Genomic DNA, 17,831 nt, shown 5'->3' with positions numbered 1-17,831 from the left:
ACTTTTGTAATTGGCCCGGAATACCGCAATACAATTTTGCAGTATAAAGCTCTACGACCTCAAAACTCCAATACGGATAGGTTTTTTTACACATTCAGAAGGGTCGATGTGTACGTCAAGTCATCGGCAAAAATATATTCGGACAAGTCCCTAAAAAAATTGCTACATATTTAAATTTACCCGAACCCGATAAATATACTGGTCACAGTTTTCGACGTACGTCAACAACGTTGTTGGCTGATTCTGGAGCTTCAATGATAACAATCAAGCAACACGGAGGTTGGAGATCAGATGCGGTAGCCAGTGGATATATTGAAAATTCAATCCGAAACAAAAAAAAAATTTATTATCAAATTATGAATATTAGTCAATCCTCGGCTACAGTGACACATACATTAACTTCGACAATTCAAACAGCACCAAACTTGCAATTGAAAACTCATCCAATGACAGAAGCTCCTATGATGTATTCAACGCCTATTACATCATCAGCTGTTACAAATACAGTTACATCGACAACAACAGCTCACACAACAACATCATCATCATCTACTTGTCCAATAAATTCAACAGTTTTAAATAATACATCCAGAGCATCATCGGATGTATCTTCACCGCTTGAAATGGATCATGATTTGATAATGGATTATTTCAATGATGATTTCTCAGCTCCAATCGAGGAAAAAAAGACTGAGCACTCAAAATCCTCGTTAAAATCTGTCCGACCGAATACTCGCTTTTCTGATAGTGGACTGCTTGATGCGAAGCGGAGGAAAAAAATTGCTCTGAAGAATGATGATATCCAAAATATTTTAAAAAGTATTCCCGAAAATGCAAATATCAAATTTGAAAATTGTAAATTTGAATTCCTTTTTCACTATCATGAAGACAAAGAGAATTAATTATACTATTTGATTGCATTAAATTCAATTTTGTTTACTGTTTTAAAAATTAAGTTCTACTAATTATTGTATCAATAGTAATATTCAATGTTTCAAACGTTTAATATGCATCCTATTCTCTTTACTAACAAGTATTATTATATGAAGTATAATTATGTGAATCGTTTAAAATGTTCACATTACTATTTTTGTATTTTTTTTAATTTATTTTAAAAATAAAAAAAATTGTTTTTTTATTAATTGATATTAATTACTTTGCATTTATTATCTGATTTATCTTTGTTTGTTTTTTTTTTTTTAACTTTTTTTTATTTGTTTTTAGCGACTGCCCCCCAACCCCAGCCGGGGCTCCGCCCCTGGACTCCATCGAGATTCTATCCCTAGATCTCAATATTAATTTAAGATTTACTTCAATAAGTATGTTATATAAAAAATATTGAACTTTATGTAAATTTATATATTTATTTTAACCTCATTTGTCTTTATTTATTTTGTAGAATTATTATCGAACTTTTGGTCCTGGTATGATGAAAAATAGTATACGCGCCACGGGACGATAGTAGAACATTTTCAACCCCCGCTTTTGTCACCCTCGCCTTCGGTTCGGGTGATAACATCGCGCGGATTGAAATGTCCTACTTTCCTCCCTAGGCACGTAATGTACTATTTTTTTTTTAAATACGATCCACCTGTTGAAAACAAATTTAACAATGTAACTAAGTAGATGAGGTATACGGCTATGAGTAAGGTTAGCACAACGAGCGAAGTGATTGCGTTAACACACGAGTGTTGAAAGCTTTATCCACAAAGTTCGTTCATAAATAAATGTAATAAACAAAGTATTTCTCCTAATATCCTAACGAAAAAAACGAATGGTCGTATTACAACGTAGAAATGAAAAAATCCAAATAATTATTAATGAAAAACGAATTTTTTAACGACAGTAATGCGATATTTCTACAGATATGTAATAGCCTTAATTACACTTGAAAAAATAAACACTCACTATTCGATTACGAAATTGTGTGAAATATTCGCATGGGTTGGCTAGTAACTGATATTTAAAAAAAAAAAAATTTTTTTTTAATTAATAAACGATGTACGATTAAAAAAAATTAAATAATACTGGTTTTTTGCTTTTCTATGACCAAAAGTAGACAAGAAATGGATTATAAACAATTATTGCAATTCAATTTTCTGATAAAAATTATTAACAATTTATAAAAACAGATTGAATATTCAAATGTAAGATTGACAAATTAACGAGAAAAATTATTTCCGATAATGCAAACTCACGATGATGTACCCTATGTTTTGTTTTGAAACATTGTATCTTTATTTTGAATGGGCGTAGAGAAATCGAAGATGTGAACAGGCCAAAGAAGAGGATGTCAAGTATTCATTTAATTATCTTCTGTAAAAAATATATACCTCAAGACGGAGACTTATAGAGAGCTAAGATTGTATAGCTACAATAGATGAGCACCTGTCGTAGCATAAGGGAAACAGTAAAACAGGTGAAACTGATGAGAACAGAAAATACGTACATAGTGAAGGAGGGTTATAATTTGTGCACCTGAGTTTTTTCGGTTTTACAAGTTAACACGTTTGTCTTGTGATTGGATAAACGGAAACTTTACATTTTTGATTACTCAGAAAATGCATCGACAATGAAACGAAAACAAAAAAATACATCCAGTGAAAAAAGCCGAGTAATAATATAGTCTTATCCTTAAATAACCGTGACAGGAGAATATGTTAGATGTTTATGGAAGGATCTTTTATACCCGGAAGACATTCATCTTTGAGTAACATTTGCGTCAACAATATGATCTTTTTAAAACCGTTTCTTTTTGTGTAACTGGAAATTTTGACCACTACATCTGTTTTGCATATTTATTTCTTAAAATAAAGTAGATACCGTTACAAAAAACAATGATTTTATTGATGTATATACATCATTGACAGACTTATAACGGTACTATTTTATAACGATCCGCTAAAAATCGTTAATTTACAAAATTTTGGGATGTTGTTGTTTTAATTACATTATTGAATATTTTGTTGATATGTTAATACTTTAGTTTTACATGAATCTATGCTATTTATTTTCAAAAAGATGAATGTGTTTCATTAATCAATTTTTTCTCCAATCCAATAAATTTGTTAAATTATTTAAAAAACAAAAATTTCCTCTATTTTTTCCGGATGTTGCAGAGAGTATAGGATCCACGCATTACGGATCTCCAAAAAGTGGATATTTTACGCCCACATCCTATTTCTTCTCATAATCCATATGTGAATCAAATAAGTATGTTTAATTTTTTTACGGTGTTCTTTTAACATCAAAGAATATTTTTCGATGATGTAACGCAACGAAATTTCATTATTACTTTTCAACTTTTCAATAAGAAAATTTAACATGTTTTTAAATTGACTAATTTATTATTTTTAGCGTATGTAATAAAATGGCCTTCAACAACATTACATATTTCTTAAACATTCTCGCACCAAAAGTTAAGAAAAATATGACCTCGTCTAACATGAAGGAAGTAGCACTTCAATCAGTCAATAAAAGTAAAGTGTTGGCAGGTGCGATAGCATTTTTACAAAAAATAATAAATATTTTAAACTTTCGTTTACAGGTATACTAAAAAGTTGCACGCTATGGAAAAAATGATAAAAAAATTTTTTCGTTGTTGTATAAAGTGCAAAAGTCTTAGTGCCGAATATTTAACATTTTAGTATATTAATTTCATACAATTGTTTGTGATGTTCGATCGATCTGTTTTTCATTTCCGTTCTTCACAAATTTTTGTGTTAAAGTTTACGAAAAACTGTGTAAGATTTCTATTCTTACATTTTACCCATAGCCCACCTTCGCTTTTGGCTCTGGTAGACAATTTCACGCCTAGGCTATTAGACCAGTTTGTTCCACACTTTACTTCCTTCATGTAAAATAACTTACTATTTATTTGAATGTTTCTAAAAAAAATATAACTTTAAATCGATTTTATAAAAAAAATATTTTGTATGATTTATATTGTGACTTATATGATATTATTCGCCAGAAATAATATGTGTGTACCCTTAGGAAGTTAAGAACTGAAGTTACTGAAAAAAATCTATAAAAATTGGAGTATAATCATACCAACAGTCATAAATGCTAAAGATTTTGGCCAGTTTCCTTTTTTTCTCAAGTGAGTTATTTTAACCTATTTTTTTAATATTACAAAAAATGTATAATGATAAATATATTTTTATTGAAAACATAACACTAAAAATCAATAATGAAATTAAAATGAAAAATAAAAAAATTTGAGAACTTCAGATTTCAGAGTTATAAGGTCTCAGGAAGCTATTCTAATTATTTTCACATCAATATCCGTATACGTGTAAACACATACATTTTCCTTGTCATGCAATATCTTTAAAATGAATTAACCGATAAGATCGTTCTTACGGAATTCTGATAAGCTTATCAAGAATTAAATCTAATGAAATTTAAAAGCTCGAAAATACCGAAAACTTTAAGAAATATAGTCTAAAGGGATACATTTTTTTCTGTTAAAATTTACAATTTAATTGTTTTTTTAATAAAAAAAAACTTATCAGATCGCAATTAATCAAAAGATACACATGTATAAAAGTAAAAAGTCCGTGGAAAAAACATAAACGATAAATTCAATACAATTACATGATTGGACAAGTGTAGTGTCAATATCATCACCCTTATCAATTGAAAAGTAAATGGTTGCTAACAGGAGTAACGAGAGTGAGGTATATCTTCCCCGAAAAATAAACCCCTTATAATTTTCGTCAATACGACAATTGTTGGCGAAAAGTTGTGTATAACTCCAAAAACGCGTTCACACACTTGGGAGCCAGCAGGTTTTAACTTTTAACGGTTCCGCGCGAAGGGGGAGCATGTCAGTAAGTAAAACAGAAAGAATAATAGAAAGAGAAAAAAATGCACGTATGAGTGAACTATTGTCGTTGTAAGGTATAAAAACGCATTCATTTGCATACAGGCTGTTACTAAATGCACGCGAGCAGTATATTTTTACATGTGAGATTCCCACTATATATACGTCACACAAATGTACCATTTACGTATTTATAAACTCATTTATACTAGTGCAAAGTTATTCAAGTTACTATCATACATTTAAGTCTACAACTACATACATTTATAATACATTGCACATGTATACACTACATACTGCATACTTATCAGCATGTATTGTGCATGTCAACTACACGGAATATGAGAGTTTCATTTGAGTGTGGGACGTATTACAGGGCACCTGCCCATCTGGTCGCTAAGCGTCATCTGGCAAAAATTAATACTGAGTACAAGTATTATATACGACTATTTATTTAAAAAAAACGAAATCTTATTTTATTTTTAGTTTTGCCCCCTCAAATGATAGTTTTTAGTCAAAAACCAAATCTAAAAACCGGTTGACCCTATGGGTTGACTTTTTAATTTACCGCTCTTTTTTTTACTTCAAAAACATTCTTTTACTTTCACGTTAAAATTATCGATTGTAAAGATTCGAAATCAATTGAAAAATAATCTTTTTTTTTTTTTTGTATTAATCATTTTGCTATGTTAGAATTCTCGACTATGTTTTTGGAATCAAATTATAAAACACAAAAACGAAGTAGAGTCAGTTTAGAAGTGTAAAATATATTAGAAATATTGAGCTTGTTCAGCCGAATAGAACTATAAGTCCTGAGTAAACTTAGTTAGCCTAAGTATAGTCAAAGTATTCCCTGCTATACATATCTTACTAAGTTTACTCAGGATTTAGCTGAATATGCTCATTCATTGTTGAAAACAAATTATTTTATAGATTTTTAGACAAAAAAAAAGTCAAAATTTTTGCGCTCTCATGGATCTTACATTATAAATTATTGAACAAAAAAATTTCAATTGATGAATTTTTAAAAATCTTTTATTTTTGATTTTGGAGTTGAAAATTTTAAATCAATAAGCTTAACAATGAATATTTAATAATATGCCGAATTAGTGAGCTTTGATGCTATGTCTTGTATTCTTTTTTGCTAACAATCATAATTTTAATTTATCGACTAAAAAATTTATACTTTTTTCTTTAAAAAACTTACTTCTTACAGATAGTTCTTAATGAGGAAGAAATTGTGTTTTGTATATTAAAAAACAAATTAAAAAAAAAAATCGAAGTGACGTGAGTCGATAAAATATTATAGTTACGAAATTGTAATTTATTCAGCTATTCAAATAAAGTTTACCTTTATTTTTTATCAAAATATACTCGACTGAGTAGCTTAATTTTGATGAAGCCACACTTAACTCTATAATCTCTATGAGGGTCATTCATATCAGTTGATTCGTTCGAAGAGATAGAAAGTATATTTACATATTTATTCAAATATTTTATGATAAAGAATTCAAAAATCTTTTTTAACAAATACCTTCATTAATTATAAATTTGTTTTTTATTATGATTTTTAAATGAAACACATAATAATTAAATTTCTTATTTGAAAGATTTCATTCTATAAACAACTGATACTTTTTATAGAAAATATGCCAAGAAATAATGTATGTCCTATAATTCCTATTGGAAAATATTTAATAATCAAGTTATATTTTTCAAGTTATCCACATATTTTTAAGGAATTTAAATAAATGGCATCTTTGAAATTTTATGCAAATGTGCAGATAGAAGGACAAAAATCAAATTTAGATTTCAAATGATTACACTTTTTTTTTGTTTATTGTGTTACAGAAGGAAGAGACGCGCTATCAAACAAGAATGAGTGATGTCATGTGTATATAAAAAGATTCAGCAACAGGTAACTACTGAGTTGTGTATACTTGAGTATGCAATTCTATTGAAGAAGTTATATGATTAAATTGATGAATGAATAAACTGCCAACGTTGGGGGTCTTCTTGTTCTTTACTACGACTACTAACTAAAGTATATTTCTTTACACATTAAAGCTTCAATCAAAGCTTCAATGGAAATTTGCATAATTACAAGTGATAAAGTATGGTTCAATTCACTAAATAAGTAACTTCATCTTATAAGCAAACAAATATCATGTATGAAAGAACACCTGCACTATGAAATTTCTTGTTTTTTTATTTTTTTTTTCTGGGTGACCAGATATTTATCTAACGTAGACAGCGGATGTGAAAAACGAATTCCTATTTATAAATTTATCTCTACAATTGTGGGCTGAAAATAATTGAGTTGATCATATCAGCACTAAATGGTAATAATTTAAATTTAACCTGTGACAACGACATGCATGTAACTTTTGTGATACTAAACGTCATTTAATACTTGAGAAAATTTTAAATAAAAAATGTGTAAGTATTTGAAATATGTGTGTAAAATAGTTGTTTTAAATTATGACAGAAGTTGAGACCTTAAGTTTTATGTTATTGTGTTAGTCATTTAAAACGTAATGTTTTCTAGGAATATGTTAAGTATGATAAAAATGTATTTTTTGCGTTCACTGATTCAACAATGAATTTTATTTTCGAGAAAGAAATTTTTAGATTTTTTATTTTTATTTAGATTGTAAAAAATATGTTATAAAAATATTAGGATATATAAACAAATTAATATTAAGAAAAAAAAAACAATGAATAAATTAATTAAAATATGAATATTATTTCACTAAATAACCAATCAAACTGATTCAATAAGCTTTTCAATTTAATTTTGTACAATTATTAAATTTAAAGGCTAAAATGAAATTTTAACTTTTCGTGTTTATTAATTTTAAGCTATGTTATCTTAAATAACATTGAGTGCGTACTATAAACTAGTATGAACTAAACAAACTGTTCATTTAAAGTAAATATTCTTTATTCTACTTATTATTTAGAAGGGAGGTAGATATCAAGGTAAATTACAATAAATTAAGTTATCTCTCAAAAACAAACGAAATAAATCGTAAAGATCTACAAAAAAATAACCAATCTTTTATGCAACCTTAATGTACATCAATTTAATTTAAATTTACAGGGCAGAAAATTTGATGCAAATTTTTTTAAATATTACGTTTGCGTAAAAGATTTCCAATAGCGTGTCTAAGCACTGTTTTCTGCAATGTCATCACTATACCAGCATTAAAATTGGCTTTAGGTTTGTGGGCTTCCGAATAGTTAAGTATGTGTTGAACGTTTAAGTGGGAATTAGAGAGGTCAAGAAACCCAAAGCGGATTTTCTCACCAGAATGGTAATTTATTAAAAGTATAATATTCACACAGGTAGAAGAAATAAAATATTTTTTCAACTGGCATTGAGATTAAACAATTTACTTTTTTATAATTGACATCCTAAAAATTATTTGATATTATTGTATTGTAGATAAACATTTAGTTAACTTGAGATTTTTTTTTTTATTGTAGAGAAGTTTTTAGCGAATTTTTCTTTCTCTCTCCCTCCATACAATATATATATATATATATATATATATATATATATATATATATATATATATATATATATATATATATATATATATATATATATAAAAGAAGAGATGAAATATAAAAAGGAAGGTCGGGCAACGAACAATTATAAATCTAGGGATAGTTTCTACCCTCTTTTTTTTCTTTTTCTATCTTACTTATTTCTTGAACAATACTTTTTATTGTCCTTTATGTATTTCTATCATAGCTCCTTTCGTGTGCCAGATCCCAAATGCGCCATCTTTCTTTTCATGTATTACAAAATAAAAGAGAATAGAGTAGAACCGCGAGTACAAGCATGAAGAACTTACGAAAGAGGTAAAGAATAAAGAAGAAAACGACCGTTACAATTCGATTTTTTTCACCTTGATATTTTCACATTGAATTTTTGGTTGCAAAGGCCCTGGGTCAAATATGTCAACCATAAAAATGATGTAATAATTTAACGATACCAATATGATAAGATTTTGATTCTTTATCTTTGCCACAATTATAAATTACTGACAAAGAAACAGAAAATTGAAGACAGGATATATGATGACAGTTGGCGCTAACTTTTTACCGTTCGTACCGTTGGTATGTTTTTCTATGGCAAAAGAAAGAAGAAACAATATACATCCTTCTCTGTTACATCCCTTCAGCCTTGTCATTAACGACATGTTATTGTCAGTGAAGTTAGATAGGTCACGGATGTCGACAATTTCTTTAAGAAAGTAGAGCTTATTAACAATTCTTTGAAACTGGATCTGCCATGTGTTCAGACTAAAACGCTTCTAGATAAAAATAAAAAACCAAAAGTATAACTCTAAATATATGTTATGTACGTGAAACAAACAAAAATTTTGCTATGAGCAGCATTAAAGTATATGTAATTCAAGAAAAATATATAGCAACAATATGACGGTTGGTTACTTATATAATATATAAAGACATAGTTTCTACCGGCTCATGTCAAGGGCATAGCAGTGGATTCACGATCCAACGAAATAAGAAATATCGAATGGAATAGAGAGAGGTATTTCATGTACCACGTGATATGGATCTGATGAATCTGGTCTCGAGTTAGATACCGGGAGAAAGGTATGTACAAAAAGAAAAGTAAGACAGAAGAAAAAAAAATAAATGAAAGAATAAAAGTTAGGTTGCTTTAGAGAGAAAGAGAAAGAAAAAAAATAGTCGAATCTTGGGACCTTAAGAGACGGTTTGAGGGGCTCAAGGAGTATCAGAGAAGGGGAGGCAGGTGAGCTGAAATTCTCTTCCATACCTGATCCCCTTTTTACCTTGAGTGTGCTAACACAACAGGGAGAACTGGGATTCAGTACACACATGTACTAATACAGAAAATGACATCCGCGAAACGTTTCATAGGAATCGCGAATGAAAATGGCTGCTATTCATCTATTCTCAGGGGCTTTAGAGTTTAGAACCTCCACGCTATTCTATTGTATCGGCTTTTATACGTTTTCTGTATTACATACTATTCTAACAAGATGCCCTGACTTATATTGGATTAAACGCAAAGAGCTGTGTGATCCTATACTGGTTCTATATTATTATTATGATATAAGCGTTGTAGGTGACAGACCAAAAGTCCGAACATCTTGAATTGAAATGCAGCTTTCGAGGAGATAATAGTTTTGATTTATGATTTCAATTGTTTAAATAATCGATCGACAGCTATCGTGACTTAATTCAAAACTTACACTATCCCCAATCGATATTGTTAAATTCTCTTTATTTGAAAAATAATTTTGTTTCAAAATTTAATCAGCTTAAGCCGAAAAATCGAATTTCTACTTGAGAAAATAAAATTTTTGCCCCCACAAATTCCAAAAGTATTGAAAAAAAAATTTTATAATGTATTCTACATTTAAAAAATGAGCCTACAGTTTTCAGTAGTGACAGCAATTTTTTGATACGTTTTTGGGGCGCGCTATTATTTAAATAAATGGACAATAAAAAATTTTTTTCGCAAATTATGTCAGAGAATTATATTTTGAGTTATTTCGGAAAAATTGGGAAAGCTTCCAAATTTAACATTGTTTAACGAGAGTTTACTTTGGGAAGGATGTTCTTTTGGGCTATTTGATATATTACCTCACACCAGATTTCATGCTGACCTAATAGTTAGTAATTAATTCCGATCTTAGTTCTAGTCCTTTGCCTGATATAGTAAGATCGTTTTGGAAAACATATATGTATTTTATTCAATAATAATCAAATGCTAAGTTACAGAATAAAATTCATGACTGAAGAATTCTCTGCCCTCTATCCAGAATCATAATTTATTAATTCTGTAGCGAATTTTGAATTATGGGAGCTGAATATTTTAAAATAAGAGTAAAATTAAAAAAAAAATATTTCTCTTTGATCAAAAGTTTTTTATATTCAGTTGTAGGCTATAAACAGAATCGTATTAAGACGAACAGTAGCTGTAAAATGTTACAGCTACCTGATGAAATCAACTAACAGGATACATATAGAGAACACCTGCCTTGATACTTTCCATGATGTTCCCATAATGAATAAGACAAACAAGTATTCTAGTCTATATCGCCTAGTTTTTTTTTGCATATCCAAAAGAGCTTGAACCAACCGCGTGTGCACACATGCTCCTTATAAGATTTAGATTCTTGCACTTATGTATATGCATATCAGTCGATTGGTATTCTTTATACCCACTACTCGTTCTTTTTTACAATTGGTTTCTTTAGAAGTATGTATATAATATATATGCTCTGGTTTGCTTAGTTCCAAAAGTTAGGCAGAAGCAGCCAGATTTTTTTTTAGCACAGAGACAAGCCCTAAAATAAAGCCTGGGACAATACGTCAAGGGCAGTATCCTGCCGAGCAATGTCTGGGGTATTTAAAGAGAACCGGATGCAAGAACCAACAAGAACTGGACTTAGGGGTTGAGTGTGATTTTCGGCTCTTGCGTAGTCCAAGTAGAGGTTAGTCGGTTTAAAAGAGAGTAAACAAGTATAAGTAATATGAGAAAAAAAATAGTAAGCTAATGCCAATGAAAAAGAGTAAGCTCGAACGTTTCTATAGGACCCGTCTTCTCTTCACGCTTTTGCTTTTTACCTTGCCAAAAATTCTTTTTAAACTTTTATACTGATTCTTTTACTTTATTCAGAGAGCTCTCAATTCTTTTTGATCGGCAGATGTATTTAACACACCCATGTGTTGATATAAAAATATACCCTCGGTATCATTTTATCGTTATGTCATTTTTTTTTTCATAATCATAGTATGTTTATTTATTTTTATTTATATTTCATCAAATATTTTTTATTTATCGGGAATATGACTGTATCATAGCGTTGGATAGTTATTTTACAGTACATAAAATACATCAAGTATATATAAGTCTCCGTAGTGTTCTAATACACGGTATAATAATAAATGGCACTTGTCCGTTTTTTTATAATGGACTTTAAGACTCTCTTGTCCATTTTTATCTCTTCTCGCTTCGTGTCGCACTTTTATTTTATGTTTTTTTATACAAGGACTTTTTTGGTAGATACAACAAGCTCTAGATATTTGAAAAGTCATTAAAATTTTACAATCTCGGCATCTACACAAGTACTGTGTGTAACAAAAGACTTTTTAAAGACACGTGCGAGATTTTGGGGAAAAACCACAGAGTAATTCTGTAAAGAACATGTTTGAAGTATAAATATTTTATTTATTTAACTTTAATAACTTGGTCGCATTTTTTTTTTGTTATTTAGAAACCACTAATTGATACATTTAAAGTTAAAAAAAAATTGCAATCTCAAGTCTAATAGAATAGCCAATTACTGAAGTGTGAGAGATTAATTGATACCTTGAAAATTCTTTCTTTCCCCTTTAACACATAAATATCTATCTTTTGTGAACATTTCAGCAGATCAATATATGAATGCAATAGTATCCTTTGTTGTAAAATAATCTCACATTTATTCTGATTAATAAAAAAAGGTGAATTTAAAATAAAAATAATTTTGTGTTCTTCATGATGATCATTATTTATCAATTTTAGTTATACTATGAGTGTTATTTCAAATAGTTTTGATTTTTTTTTTAGTATTTTCTTGAATCAAAAATATTCGTTAATACACAGAAAGAAAGAAAGTCTTTCTGTGAGAGTCAAGCGTATATTTTTTAAATGAAGAAAATCTTAAGGAAGATTGAAAATTTCTTAAATGAAGTTAAAATTTCTTGAACAAAGTTAAAATTTCTTGAACAAAGTTAAATTTTTTTTGAGCTAAGAAAATTTCTTCTTGCTCCAAAATAACTTCGGTCTTCCTTACAATTTTCTTAGTTCAAAAAAATTTTTTTTTATGTACTACAGCTTTAAGACAGTTTTTTCTTTTTTATAGCTTAGAAAATTTATGCAATAAAATTATAGTGTAGAGATAACCATATACTCTTATTAATCCTCTCATTACAGTATAAAGAACAGCATAATAACATATAATCCTAAAATTTCCTGGGAAAGTTTTTTTTAATTTTCTAAAGTTAAAAATTTTCAATACCGATTTTACAAGCCCGCTAAGAAAAAAAGAACGGATAATACGACTAATAAAAGAAAAATAAAGAAGGTAAAATCGAGTTTACCCCTCTCAACCATGCGTAATATGTGTTAACGTACAGGTAGAACGTTTTTGGCGTAATATAATAAACATAATATTATCCGTGCCCTTGCAAGAAATTCATATTTACGTACCTATTATATTAGTATATATAATAAGGGTATGCGAATATAAGAAGCCTTTGTAATAAAAATCATTCAATCGTAAAATACTGATTACAAGATTTTGATTTTAATAATATATGTTTTATTCAATAACCATTATTTGAAGCATGTCAATTTTATAGTTTAATTTCGGGCTTCCCTTTATGATTTCAAGAAATCGGTTTCATAGCAGACGTCTATCCTTTGAGATTAAGATTTAATTTTGATATCCTTTCAAAGACAATAAACATGTATGTATCAACAGAAATTTTAACTTATATTTTATTCAAAAAAATCAATAGATTTAAAGTCCTTTAATCAAACGATTGAAATAAATTATTTTAAATAAAATTTTTTATATCTTGTTTCTGCATACCCTTATTGAACGGTTGTCTTTCAAATTAATTGAAAGATTTGGTGTAAGCGGGAAAAATGTATATTGATCCAATAATTAAAAATTTTTCTAATTCTATAAATATTTCTAAATGTATTTACTAGACTTAAAAAACACTACATCAATATCATAATTTTTCTTTAGTAAACCTTGTATACTGCAAATGAATTAATTAATTTCAACCTAGAATATGTGAGCTTGAATTAAAAAGAGTGACAGTCAATCAATTCATCAATTTAATTTTTATATTTTTATAGAGAATAAATTAGAACACTATTTTCAAAACTGTACTAGATTTGATTAAAAAAAATCCTGATTGCAATAATAAAGTATGAGAATGAGTCTTCCTTATAAAGTAACACAGTTTTGAAGTAAAAAAAAATTCTTTTAAACAAAATGATTTAATTAGTTAAATTGATCAGTGTCAATATTTTTTGTTAGTTTGGTGAATTATAAATTAAAAATTTTTATAAAATATCACAGTTTTTAAAGACATAAATATACTCACTAATGGCTATTTAACAACACACAGTACTTTCAATAGTACATCCAGTAAACAATCACCAACTGTTTAGAGATATAACTATGTAATATTCTTTTAATCACATAAAATCATTCACTTAAATAAAAAGTTACAACTGAATACACGCTAAAATCGACAATTGGTAATTGATATTACATTAAAAAAATTATTATACTCTGTAGACTAGAATGATTGTGGTGAGGCAACCGCGTGCGCAAAAAGCGGTACGTGCCCACGCGAGAACGGATGTTAAACCACTGGCACAAGAGTAGTTTAGTTATTGGGGCCTTATGTATTATCCAAGGGTAGGGGGATTATACCAAGTCTATTGCATACCATACACGTATATAACGTATTAGTATACAGGAACTTTACTACCAGTCAAGTTGTACCCCACCAGCACCCGTTCAGCCCCCACTACAATGCTTGGTTCTAGGACCTGATGACCGTATAATCAGACCACTTTGGCCACTTGAAAGTCACCCCCTACGGCTATGTAGTCAACGCGATCTTCGTTTTGATAGTGACTTTAAATTCTATTCGTGGGTGACTCGCACTATTTTTTCACTCTAAAAAATGTTGTGTAACAACACAGCCGCAACAGTAATAATAGGTTTTTCATTTTAAAGTCTCCGATAAATTAAATTTGGCGCGAGACATTATCATGCGGGTTTTGTTGATTCACTAACCACATGGAGTTTAATTTTGATTAACTTTTTGTAACAATTTTTATTTTTCACAGAAATTATGGAATGAGATATTTTTATAAAAAAAAATAATTTTCAAAATTAATTATGATACAAAAATTAGCAGGCATTTGACATTATTTTTTAAGCAAATTACTGTAAATAAAATATTTTCAAGCAATAACATTAACTCTTTTTCCAATATTTTCAAGAGTTAATTTAAAAAAATTTTTTCATACATATTCATTTAACAACTGTCAAAAATCTGCTAATTTTAGTAGCTTCACATAATTATTGAAAAATTAAACTTTAAAAAATAGATATCCTAATATATCAAAACATTTTTTAGTAAAGTTAAAATTTTTTTTTATTTTAAAGGAATTTAGGGGAGTTACATTAGAATTTCACCTCGACAGATGAAAAAAACTAACTTAAATCAAGAATAAAATTTTGAAGAAGTTTTATCTTCTTTAATTGAGAAATTTTTCTTGGCTTTACTTGATTCAAGAATTTTTCTTTTGATTCAAGTTAATTTTTTTTTTTTTTTTTTTTTTTCAGTGTTGGACTAAAAGATAATTAATTCTTATTGTGATCTTTGTTTTGGTATTCTAAAAGCTTTCCCGAAAGTCTTACAAAATTTCAAGTCCGCGTCTTGAAATATTTAAGATCAATTATTGTAAAATTAGTAGAAAAAAAATTCTTATTAAATTTTTATGTGAATATTATTTATGTTTAAGAAAGTTATTACAAATCATCAGTATGGCAATTTACCATGCATATGACTTTGTCATATATCTTTTGAAATAAAAAACTTAGATACTAATCTATTAATTTTCCTTACCAAAAAAATGTGCGTTAGAAACTTTTTTTAAAAAATTGAAGACCATCAAGTGTATTTCCAAGTAAAGATTTATGTGAAGAAAACGAGACATAGATCCTGTATTAAATAGTATTACCTATCTAATCTTAAACTTGTCATCACCGAAGAAAATCGGTTTCCTAAAAAACCCGAACGACCTACCGTCAAAGGTACACGTTGGATAGGTTTAGGTAAACAATGTCAAAGAAGTAAGTATAAAAATAAGCTCCAACTCCCGCGCACGTGCCACATATATTTTAGAAAGGGACAAAAAATAACAATCATTTTTTACTTAAATCAACCACCTGGAGCAATTTTTTAAAATACAATCTATCGGAAAATCAATTTTATTTATCTCCTCTCGCGTCGAGGTTTTATGGATAATTTTTTCATGTCACAATCTAAGAAAAAAAAAACTTATCGAATTAGTGTGATTAATTTGAATAATGCCTTTTTTTTTTTTTTTTTTTTTTTTTTTTTTAGTTTATTTACTAAATCAACTTTGAGTTCGAAGAATAGTATTATAAATTATAAATGAAATGACCACAGACCTTTTCAAATCTTTAAACATCGAAAACTATAACGTTGAACGAGCTTAATTGGTTGTGCTAATGTCTCAACAATTCTTCAGAGTCACTTCCGCGTGAAAAGCATGCTCCTTGCATTGTCAATTCAACTTGAGAAGTAAAAACTACCTCAGGTTTCTATTATTAACCCATAAATTCGCGGATGAGAGCGCGTACATGCAAATGCATTTAACTGAGGTAAAAGAGAGACACACTCTTGAAAAAAGACGAGGCCACACTATTATGACCTAAGAAATACATATTATTAAGAATCAAGAGAATAAAAAAAACATAGCAAGCATTCGCCGGATGTATGAAAGGTTCCTCTACATAAAGGCTACCAAGGCACGACAAAATTCATCTTTTTTACACGGCACAGTACCAATCCTACGGCCGTTAAAAAGCCTCTGAATAGCACATTAATCCTATAAACTATTATACGATTTAACCCTCAATTTTTTGGATCTTACCGACAGATTTTTTTTTCTTTAAAGAAATCGCCCCCGCACGCGTCGTCTTCCCCCTCCAGATAAATGGGCCTTCTCCCTCGTCCTAGCTGCAGCTCGTCGCGTGCCTGTCTGAATAAAAGTAAGAAGAGTGAAAAAAAGGACCCAATTAATTTAGACGAGAAACATCTTGAGAAAGGAAATATTCTGTTATATTTTCTTTAAAATTTATACACTTCAAGTGATAATTTAAATAATGTGTTTGGATACACTCAACTCTCGTTGAGAGTCTACCATTTGAAACTTTCAATACGTACTTTTGGCTGACAGCTGGTTTTTCTGCTCCAAATTGATATTGTCTCCTTTACTTTCTAAAATTTATATATACATCATTTCTAAGCACATACTCTTTTTTTTTGCATCAGTTCTCCTACACCTTTACATGCAACAAGGCGTCGCTGCATCTCATTCTACAACCATCTCTCCGCCTATTTTTCTTTTCTTGTGGTTTAGTTCAATAGAGCCATGATGGATGATCTAGAGGACATTTATGTCAATGATACATAGAGTATCATAAAACCAATATGCATTCAACTTATTCCTATTTCTATGTATTGCTTCAAAACTTGACCGCATGAATAAGTTTTAAAGGTTACTTGATTAATTTCCTCTATTATATAATTTATCCTGTATGCTTTAAGTAAGATAATAATTGCTTAATATCTTTTTTTTTAATTGCTACCTTATCTACTTTGATTTATTTTTTTTTATTAATTTAATTTTAATGCCAATGCATTAAAAGATCTAATATTAATTCAGGAGACAGAGGAGAGAATAGGTGACGGTGACGAAACAGACCCTTTAAGAACGGTATGGAAAAAAAGAGTACACTGAAAAAAATACTTTTAAAAAGAAAACTTTTTTGATAAAAGAATAGGTATCCTTGATAATTATTATGAATCCATTTTGTATGAAGAATTGTTTAGAATAGTTTTTAAATAATTTGAATAAAACTATCCATATACATACATGTCCGCCTATCATAATGAAAATAGATTTTGATCTTCTTGTGTCGACAAATTAATAAATTTAAATGGTTTACTTTAACAAACCCTTGAGCCAATAAATCGTTGTCTGGGAGATATTTTTCTTTCTTTCAGTATATATCTAATTTTTTTCCTCATTCTACTTATTTATTCAATTTGTTGTGCCGCTAGAACTAAAAATTGTGGGATTTCTATTACTTTGTCCGTGATT

General features: G+C 28.9%; 1 protein-coding gene across 4 annotated transcripts in view; it reads right to left on the bottom strand.

The window, feature by feature from the left end:
• Positions 1 to 14,229, bottom strand: part of Psgef (Protostome-specific GEF) — a 32,496-nt gene extending 18,267 nt beyond the window's left edge. The window contains exon 1 of one of the 4 annotated variants that reach the window (XM_074256162.1): positions 14,003 to 14,229. The gene's annotated coding sequence lies outside the window, so the exon portion shown is untranslated. The remainder of the gene's footprint in view (positions 1 to 14,002) is intronic. The other 3 variants (XM_074256161.1, XM_074256160.1, XM_074256159.1) reach the window with 3 other exon arrangements.
• Between the last annotated feature and the right edge of the window lie 3,602 nt (positions 14,230 to 17,831).

This window comes from Cotesia typhae, unplaced genomic scaffold (genome assembly GCF_013202065.1).
Source record: "Cotesia typhae breed Kobodo isofemale line unplaced genomic scaffold, CoteBio_Ctyphae scaffold_152, whole genome shotgun sequence".
NCBI classification, from domain to species: domain Eukaryota; kingdom Metazoa; phylum Arthropoda; class Insecta; order Hymenoptera; family Braconidae; genus Cotesia; species Cotesia typhae.
This window is presented reverse-complemented; position numbering and strand designations above follow the sequence as displayed.